We start from the raw sequence: 9,777 nt of genomic DNA on the forward strand, positions 1-9,777 counted from the left end.
TATTTACAAGTCAAAAGACAACATACCTGCAACTTACTCTCAAATGGTTCATGAAAGTGTGTATGTATATGTGTGTGTAGGCACAAACATATATATATGTACACAGAGAGAAAGAAAATAAATATGATAAAGTGTAAACATTGCTACATCGGGATACAAGATATGTGGGAATTATTTGTACTAGTCTTACAACTTTTCTGTAAGTCTGAAATTATGTCCACAGACTTTGACGTCCTGAGAGCCTTGTGAGTCTTTGTATCTCAAATACCTAATACAGGGCCCAGCTTGAAAAAATGCTTAAGTGAATAGATGAGTCCCTCAAGTCAGGAGAGAGTTGTAGCAGCGAGTGGTGTAACAAGGAAAGCTTGCTGTCATGGAAACATTCATTCCTGCCTACACAATGAACTTGCTCATTCTAACTGCACTGACCTATTATTAGTAAAGCAAATTGCACTAGTTTTGTAACTATCGAGTGATGAAAAAGTGAGAATGACTCAGGGTATAGGTATAGACTTGATTATCTGGGACACACGGCCACTGGATTGACCAGCCGGTTTCATTGGTGTGGGCATGGACTCAGCCTCTGGAGCAAAGTTAGCCCCACAAACAGAAAAGAGGGTAGGGTTCTCTCAAAAATCTAAGTTCTAGACTCAGCCTTCTTGTGCCTTTACTTCCTACCACTCCTCCTGAGGGCTGTGTGGGCCAAAAAATTCTCCTATCGCCATGCTATGTGGAAGCCAAGCTGGAAATCTCACAGCCTTCTTCAATGCCTTTTTCCCCTCCCTGGTCTGCTCCCACCTCCACCTCTCCCCCGAGCAGTGTGAGTTTCTAAGTGGGACAAGAGGGAGGCGTGTCTGACTCTGCCTGGGAGCCCAGAAGCAATGATAAGCGAGCTTGATCTCAAAGAATGGAGAAGACTGAAGGGAAGGAAAAGGGATGGGAGAGGAATGAGAATATTTCAGGCGAAGGCAACATCACATGCATAGGTTTAGAAAGGGCTACAAAATCACATCAATGGCCATATCAGCTTCATCCAACTCCTTGTAGAAGCTGTGCAAAGGGAAGCTTTGAATGTCTGGTAAAAATAACTAGAATGATTTGAGTTATGGGACTCAAATTTAAGTCTGGTTTTCCCATATATCAACTCGTGAAAATTATTTTATAGTCTCTGGTCAAGTTTATATAATCACAGGAATGAAATTTTGTATGTTCTTATTTGAATGAGGGACAAATTTCAAAAGAAAAAGATGTGCTTTAGCTTAATAGTATAAGATTGCCCTTATATTTTTAGAATTGAATAAGCAAAATCAGTGGCCCAGATAATGGGAAGACATACACTCAGAGGTTTGGGTAGTCTTGGCTAATATTTACTAATCATTCTTCAATTGCCTCCTTTACCTTTTTTTATTTTTGCATTAGCACCCATGACCGGAGAATCTGTGTCATGGGTGCTAATCTGTGTCATTAAGCCTGGTACCTCGCCTTTGACTGTTCCCAGTATGGAGAAAGCATTTTCTTCACCTCTCGGCTCTGGGACTCAAATAAATGGACTGTTCTTTTACCTCTCAGCTCTGGGACTCAGATAAACGACCTATTCATTTATTAACATTTCTCTCAGCAATATGTTTGCAAGGAAGTCCACTCCGTACACCTACTTCCTTTGCCTAAAATATAAAATTCGCTTATTTGTAAAGAACTATAGCATGCTATAAAGCTGAAATGATGTCTCATAAAGCTTAATTTTAAAAGTTGCCTGAAATAGACTTATTTTTTTTCAGTAAGAAAAGCTATTATATGATTTGGGCTCTGTGCTGCACATTTATACACCTTAGATTTCCCATCGGTAAAAATCATATTTGTGACCTGCATACTCTATTAGGATGCCAAGCTTATTGTGGGATGTTTAACCATGTTAATGTCCTCATATGAAAAAAAAATGAATATGCATTCATCTTTTAATCTATTTCTATTTTTCTCTTTCAGTACGTGTCCAGCTATGCAATCATCCATATGCCTTCCTCTACTTATACAGTTATGTATTTATCTATCATGATTATAGAAGTCTGTTTTATAAACAAATTATAAAAATAAACTAACCATATTTTTCCTTCCTCATAACAGATGAAGAGGGTCAAGAGAGAACAGGCAATATTATATTTTTCTGGTTGTAAAAATTTAAAGGAACTCTCCAGCTTTGTAGAAGAAAAAATATATGTATATATACACATATGTGTACCTATACAAATATTGAGCAATGAAAATTGTGCACATATTTATGAATTACATATTGAAGAAGAGAAAGACAGAGGGTGAGAAAATATTTTTTAATATTCAGTTGTTGGAGGAACAGCATGGGAAGTATATGGGCACTCCTTACGTAGGTTATGGACTTACTGTCTGAGCTGCAAGGTCACCCGTTCCACCTAGTCCATGAACATTTTAAAATGTTTCCTTTGCCAGCTGGCATGATGTTCAGCTTGGTCAGTAGATGGCGTAGAAGAAACATCTCAGGCAGAAAGGGGTTTTTTGTGTTTTATTTGTATTAAAGATTTTAGCCCTGGCTGAGTAGTTCAGTTGGTTAGAGCACTGGCCCTACACACCAAGGTTGTGGGTTCAATCCCAGGTCAGGGCACGTCTAAGAGGCAACCAATGAATGCATAAATAAGTGGAACAACAAATGGATTTTTCTTTTTCTCTCTCTCCCTCCCTCTCTCTAAAAATCAATAAATAAGTAAATAAAATAAAAATTGTAATGTTGACATTATTGCAGATATTCCCCTTACCCCCCACTTTGACACCTCCACCCACCCCTGCCACCCACTCCCTTGGCCTTCACACGCTATTGTCCGTGTCCATGGGTTATGCATATCTGTTCCTTAGCTAATCCTTCCCCTGCTTTTTTGCCTCCAGCCTGTGCTCACTCACGGCTTTGGCCAAGGCGTGCACAGCATCTCGTGCCCAGCACCTGTGGCACAGGTGGCCTTCTCTTAAGGAAAATATTAAAAAACCCAGAGCTTAATAGAAGAAATAAATGTATAAAATAAGCACCATAACGGAATTATAGTACTTATATCAAAGGTACCGCTGGAATTTGAAGTGAGAAGAGAAAAGAGTGAAAAAAAAAGTAAACCAAATTAATAAAAATAGCCAATCTGATGGAATAACAATCATAGAAAGGGACAGATGAGCAATCCCCTACAGAAGTGGGGTAGGTTTTACAGCTTGGGAAGTAGCCAGGTCTTCCCTACTCTCACCTGGGATTAAATCAACACACGTCCATCAAACAGACCCATGTAAAATCTTGGCGTGAAAACTTACTGGACTCTGGTCCACCTGCTGCCATCTACTGAAGTGTGATTTGTCTGTGAATACTACAGCATGGTGAGTCAACGTGTGGTTCAAATCATACACCTAAACCCAGACACACATTTTATTATCTGCTTGAGTTATCTATCTATCATCTGTTATCTATCTCCTATCTATCTATCTATCTATCTATCTATCTATCATCTATCATCTATCTATCTATCATCTATCATCTATCTATCATCTATTATCTAGCTATCTCTCTACCTTTCTATCTATCTGATCTGATCCAAATAGATTGCAATAGTGAGCATGTCAGGAGGGCTGGCCAGTGGAAGGCAGAGACAGGTATCTTGCCTGATTCACCACAATTTCTAGTACTGAAAATTTAAATTATCTCCTGAATAGGGTCAAAAACAACATTGCTAAAAGTTGTTTCTCTCTGCTAACAATATAGTCTGAAAAGCACTTTCTATCAGTTCATGTAGACCTTACTCATTCTTTTTGTATCCCTGCATAGTACTATATCATATGCATGTAATATAGTTTATTCAACCACTCTCCTATATAAATTAAATACCAAGTTTTTAGTATTTTTCAATTATAAATCATGTTGCAATGAATAATCCTGTGCATGTATATTTTTATGTTGCTAGGTCAAAGAAGAAATGCATATATGGCTTTGTCAGATACTGCCAAATTTCCCTTTAGAGAGGTTGTAACATTTTTCATCAGGAAAATGCCTGTTTTCCCACAACCTCACCAAGAGAATATATTGTCAAGCTTTTGAGTTTTTGCCAGTCAGGTTTGGCATAGGTGTCAAGATTTTCAAAAATAATGTGAAGAAATGTATCTAATAGTGGATATAAAATGCTAAAGGCAGACGTCATTTGCTTTTTAGGTAGATGTTTTCCGCTATGTAGAGTATCTGTCTCCAAATATTTTCTTTCTCTGTCACTCATCAGAGGTTAGCTGTCTCTCACAGAGCCACCAAGGCTGTTCGGCCAGCGGATGTCACTCCAGTGCTACTTTAAGAGACAGTTTCCAGCACAACCCTCTCGGTTCATATAATTTAGGGCAATAACTCTCTTTTAAAATCCCCTCCATGGCCCAGCCAGTGTGGCTCAGTGATTGAGCATTGACCCATGAACCTGGAGGTCAGGGTTCAATTCCCGGTCAGGGCACATGTTCAGGTTGCACACTCAATCCCCAATTGGGGCGGGGGGCGGGCAAGGAGGGGCTGTGCAGGGAGCAGCTGATCTATGATTCTCTCTCATCATTTATGTTTCTATCTCTCTCTCCCTTCCTCTCTCTCTAAGAAAAGCAATAAAAACTTATTTTTTTAAAGAAAAAAATCATTAAATTTCATATAGATGAAATTTTAATAGATATTTTATCAATAGTCCCAGCAGAAAAAAATGATAGTATACTCAAATTAGGATACTTCAAAAACAGTTCTAAGAGACTTAAACTAACCACAGAAGATTAGTTTTACGTGAGAAAAGCCAAACTCCCCATCTGGCCAGTGCAAATCATGTTCTTCCATGGGATCTCGAGTAAAGCATTTCACAGACCCACACACAGGAGACTGTGGTGTGGCAAGCTTTATTCAGGTGGAAATAGAAGGCTGCCCCTCCTTCGTTCCCAGTGTCCCATCTCCATCCAACCCACCACGGAAAAGGTCCAATCTTGTCTTGATCAAGGCCAAAACAAAGGTCAGTGTTCAGAGCTTCTGTTTCATGATAAACTTTGGAGCCTGCACGGTCTGCCTCGGACCCCAGACAGCTGCTAGCCCCTCATGGTAACACATGTTCCTGGGTAAGAAAGAGTGTGCTAAAGAATGGGGTGAACACACATACCCATTCTAGAATAAGTCTAATTTTCAGTGAGCTTAACCATGATTAATAAAACTGAGTACAAATGAAAGACACTGAGTTCTGACATCAACAGTTAAATCTCTCCTCATGACAGCCCTTAGCCAGGGGTGGCTAAAAAATCGTCTCCATTCTGAATGTCACTCTGCACCGTGGAGGTCCTGCCACATATCGTCACCTGCAGGCTCAGTTCTTGTTAGGTCTTACAGCCTTTGTTCCAGTGCCAGACAGTCCCGAGTTCTTGCTTATGTTCTCCTTCCAAGGCCAGCCAGTAGTGTGTGGGTTCTAGACATTGCGTATGAAAGATTTCACAACACAAGTCCAGGTGATTTTGAGAGTATTATTAAAGCTTGGACATTAAAACAAGGAAGGCCCGCCGAAACCGGTTTGGCTCGGTGGATAGAGCGTCAGCCTGCGGACTGAAGGGTCCCAGGTTCGATTCCGGTCAAGGGCATGTACCTTGGTTGTGGGCACATCCCCAGTGGGAGGTGTGCAGGAGGCAGCTGGTCGATGTTTCTCTCTCATCGATGTTTCTAGCTCTCTATCCCTCTCCCTTCCTCTCTGTAAAATATCAATAAAATATATTAAAAAAAAAAAAAAAAAAACAAGGAAGGCCCTAGGGTAGAAGAAGCAACCAGCGTTGAGCCCAGGAGAGGCTGCGTTGGCTCTCTAGAAACGTTATGGGAAAGAAGTGAGCCTGGGCAGGGTTACTGTCGGCTCACTGGACGCCAGAGAAAAGGGGCCCTTGGAGACAGATTCAGGGATTTAGCCCAGGGGAAGCTGCTGCTGCCCATTGCTCCCCTGGTTGCAACTCTTGCGAGGACCCTTAGAGTTTAGGAGAAAGAAAATGCACTGGAAAAGGAGATTGGAGTGGGTGTGCTCCAAAGAGGATGTGCTGGCTTAAGGGGTTTTATCTGCTTTCCCAAGGTGAGGGCTCTAGGGGAGGTCTCAGGGAAGATCTCAATAGAATATTCATCAGCTTTTCCAAATGTGCCCTTTCAGAGTTGTGGTCTCCACTGACTGGTCAACACCAGGGCAGGGCGTCATTAGTCATTGCAGCCATTCCTGGTGTCACCCACCTGGCTTTGCTGCTTTTGTGGGCCTGGAGCTGAAATACAGTTGAGGCCTAGATGTTATCTCTAGGGGGGAAAGGTCAGGGGAGGGTCCAAACCACAGGACCAGTGACATGCCAGGAAGGAAAGGTCACCCGGGGCCTTCTGCCCTGGTGAGCTTCCGTGCCTGTCCGTTAATTGCTTAGCCAGTTGTGCAGCTATCTGTCTCAATTTCCCCATTCTACTTGCCAAGGAATTTTCCTAGCTTCCTGCTATCCTGCCTCAATCTGAAGTGCACTCTTCACACAAAAAATTCCCAGGAGTGTCTTCTTCCTTCCACTATGCTTGTTAAATCACCTATTATTAGTGTAGGCAGCTAGGAGTCAACAAAAGAGAAGAGAGCTAGACTAGCTGGGCCTGATTGAGTATGGAAGTTATACTTAATCAGGCTTACGTATAACGTAAGTCTGGAAATTACAGCTTCAGACACCCCAGAGGAGAGCTTAATCTCACAAAGGTGACTAACATCCTCCCATCCCCATCCCCCATGTAGGGAGGAAGGACCAACTTTCCAATCTCTGAGAGAACAACTGGTCCACTTCTGGACTATGAGGCGCAGGAATAAATAATAAAAGGAATCTCCTTTGCTAGACACATTTGCGGTAGAAGCCAAGATGGCCCAGGGGGAGGTAAGCGCACGTGCAGTAGAAACCAGATGAGGAGGCAAAACTTTGAGTCACGTGCAATAAGAGCCAAAATGGTGACATAAAGGGGCAGAGTCTAACCTGGGAAAAGAATCAGATTGGATAAGGGATGGGAAACACTGGAAGATCCAGAAAAGGGATTGGATAAGGAGAGGACCCAACACAAGCCCGCAAAGAATTAGGAAAGAGATTGATTAGTTTGAAAGAAAGCCCAAGGTAATATAGTAAAGCTTAACAAAGGCCCCTTTCAGTAGCCTACATTGGTTAGTTTACCCAGTTGTTCACGCACTCCCTCTCTGTGACAGCCACATGGGCCCAGACACGTGCCCATGTGCAGTGCTGGCCACAGTCAGGGCAGAATCTACTAGGAAAAGGTAGAATGAGCACACTGTAGGTAAGCCAGAGAGTTCTGGGAATGTAGGCACTCTACCAAGAGCAGGCGGGGTGGATCAGCCCAGTGGACCCCATAATACCCAGATACAGAGTGTGTCCCTAGTATGAAGCCTGATGGAGGAGTCAAATGCCTTGAAAGGAAAACCAGAGGCTCAGGCTAGGCGCCCCTTCTGTAGGAAAGGGAGCCTCTATTGATCCTACTAATTAGACTGAGCTCGTAAAGAGGTAAAACGAAAGAAACAAAAAACCATGACACATCGCTTTGTTGTTCCACCTATCCATGCACTCACTGGCTGACTCCTGCATGTGCCGCAACCGGGGATCGAACCTGCAACCCTGTTGCATAGGGATGACACTCCAACCAGCTGAGCTACCCTGCCAGGGCTGTACCTGCCATATTATTTAGCTTCAAGTTAACAAATAACACTTGTCTCTTCTCCACCTGTGCTCTAAGACACAGTAATAGTAAGAGAGATGGAGATAAAATTGATAGCTATTGCACTAAGTGGGCCTATGTGCAGAAAAAAGTTAACATAGCAGGCCTACGCTGCTGTCCTTGAAAACAGCAGCTTGCAAGGTTGGTCCTGGACTGGCATTGGGAAACTTAGATTCCAGGAGGGTTCCCACCCATTAACTGACAAGTGTGGCTCACTGTGCCAAATGATGTGGTTTATACTGAACATCTGCTTTCCTTCTAGAGCCTGGGATTTGTGTATATTCTAGATAAAGAGTGCCATGTGACCAGCCCCCAAGGAAAGCTTTGGACACTGATTCCCTACTGGGCTTCCCTGGTTGGCACATTTCACATGCATTGCCACAATGTGATGCTGGGGAATGCAGTGTCCCGTGTGACTCTATTGGAAGAGGACTCTTAGAAGCTTGTACCTGGTCTCCTACAGACTTCACCCAGTGCACTGGATCCCTTTGCTGAGTTTGCTTTGTCTTCTTTCTCTGTAATAAATTATAACCATGACTACAACTATATGCTGAGTTCTGTGAACCCTTCGAGAGCAGGGGTGGGGAATGTCCGGCCCTCGGGCCGTATAAAGCCCTCGAAATCATTTGGTCTGGCCCTGCTAAGTCATTAGGGGTGACTTAATTAAATGTTTGACCAAATATAGCAGCCTAATTTTTTAAAAAGATAGTTTTATTGATTTCAGAGAGAGGAAGGGAGAGGGAGAGAGAGATAGAAACATCAACGATGAGAGAGAATTACACTGGGGATTGAGTTCACAACCCAGGCATGTGCCCTGACAGGGAATCAAGCTGTGACTTCCTGGTTCATAGGCTGACACTCAACCACAGAGCCACAATGGTCAGGCACAGGCTAATTTTTAAGTTGATAATTTTGTATAGCTCATGAATGATGTTACAAATATCCAAATGGCCCTTGGCAGAGAAAAGGTTCCCCACCCCCGTTCTAGAGAGTCATTGAACCTGGGGGTGGTCTTGAGATCCCCCTAATATGGCCTACTAATACTTCCTGAAGTAAACTTACCCCAAACTGCAGACTGCAGACCATCCTTTGTTGAGGCATTTGAAAAGGAAGAGCCCAGACTTTTAATTTATTTATAAAAATAAGCCCACAATATTTTCAACAATAAAGATAAATGTTTTTAAAAAGAAAAAAAAACACACCACACATGATATCTTAAGAATAATAGCAAGAAACACCCCTGCTAGTCAAAGGAAGGCAACATGAATCTGTGCCTTTGCCCATGCAAATAGTGTTTTCTCATGACGTTGGGGCTTACTGTGTACACACAGGATGAACTCAATAAATGCTTACTTATTTAAAAATGTACATTATGCAACAAAAAATAAAAATCTTTTTCCAAATCTTTTAGTATTTTTTCCGAGTGCTTAAATAAACATCTCTTAAATTAGCATTAGAGAAATTGGGTATTTTTTAAATTACACTGCCAACTATCTCATAGATAAATTAGATTTATTTTTATCAAAAATTGCTCTAACACTCTAAAAATAAATATTTCTCACTCATTCACATGGACTCAATTATAAATAACATTCCCCTGTCCTGAAATTACTTTGACTGTAGACTCTCTTACTTTAGTTTGTACTGAAGCAGTTCTTGAATTAATTGAATTACGCCACTCTAGTTGTAACCACATAGCAAAATAAGCATGAGATAATCTGCATAAGACTACACAGACCTCAAGGGAATTATGTTGCATGAAAAAAAAGAAAAGAAAAGAAAAGCCAATCTCAAAGGGTTACAAATTGTGTAATTCAATTTATACATTCCATTTATTCCAATTTTTTAACTTTTCCAGCCTAAATTTATAGCTTGTGCTGATATAATCATTTTTCTGTAAAACAGATAACTTCAAAAGAGTTGGAAAACAAATGTTGCTCTCAAAGAAAGATGGTCTCCTTTGAAATTGGTCCTCTCATACATAATTCTTGAAATAACAAAATTATAAACAT

The sequence above is a fragment of the Plecotus auritus genome, assembly GCF_963455305.1.
Source record: "Plecotus auritus genome assembly, chromosome: 2".
NCBI lineage: Eukaryota > Metazoa > Chordata > Mammalia > Chiroptera > Vespertilionidae > Plecotus > Plecotus auritus.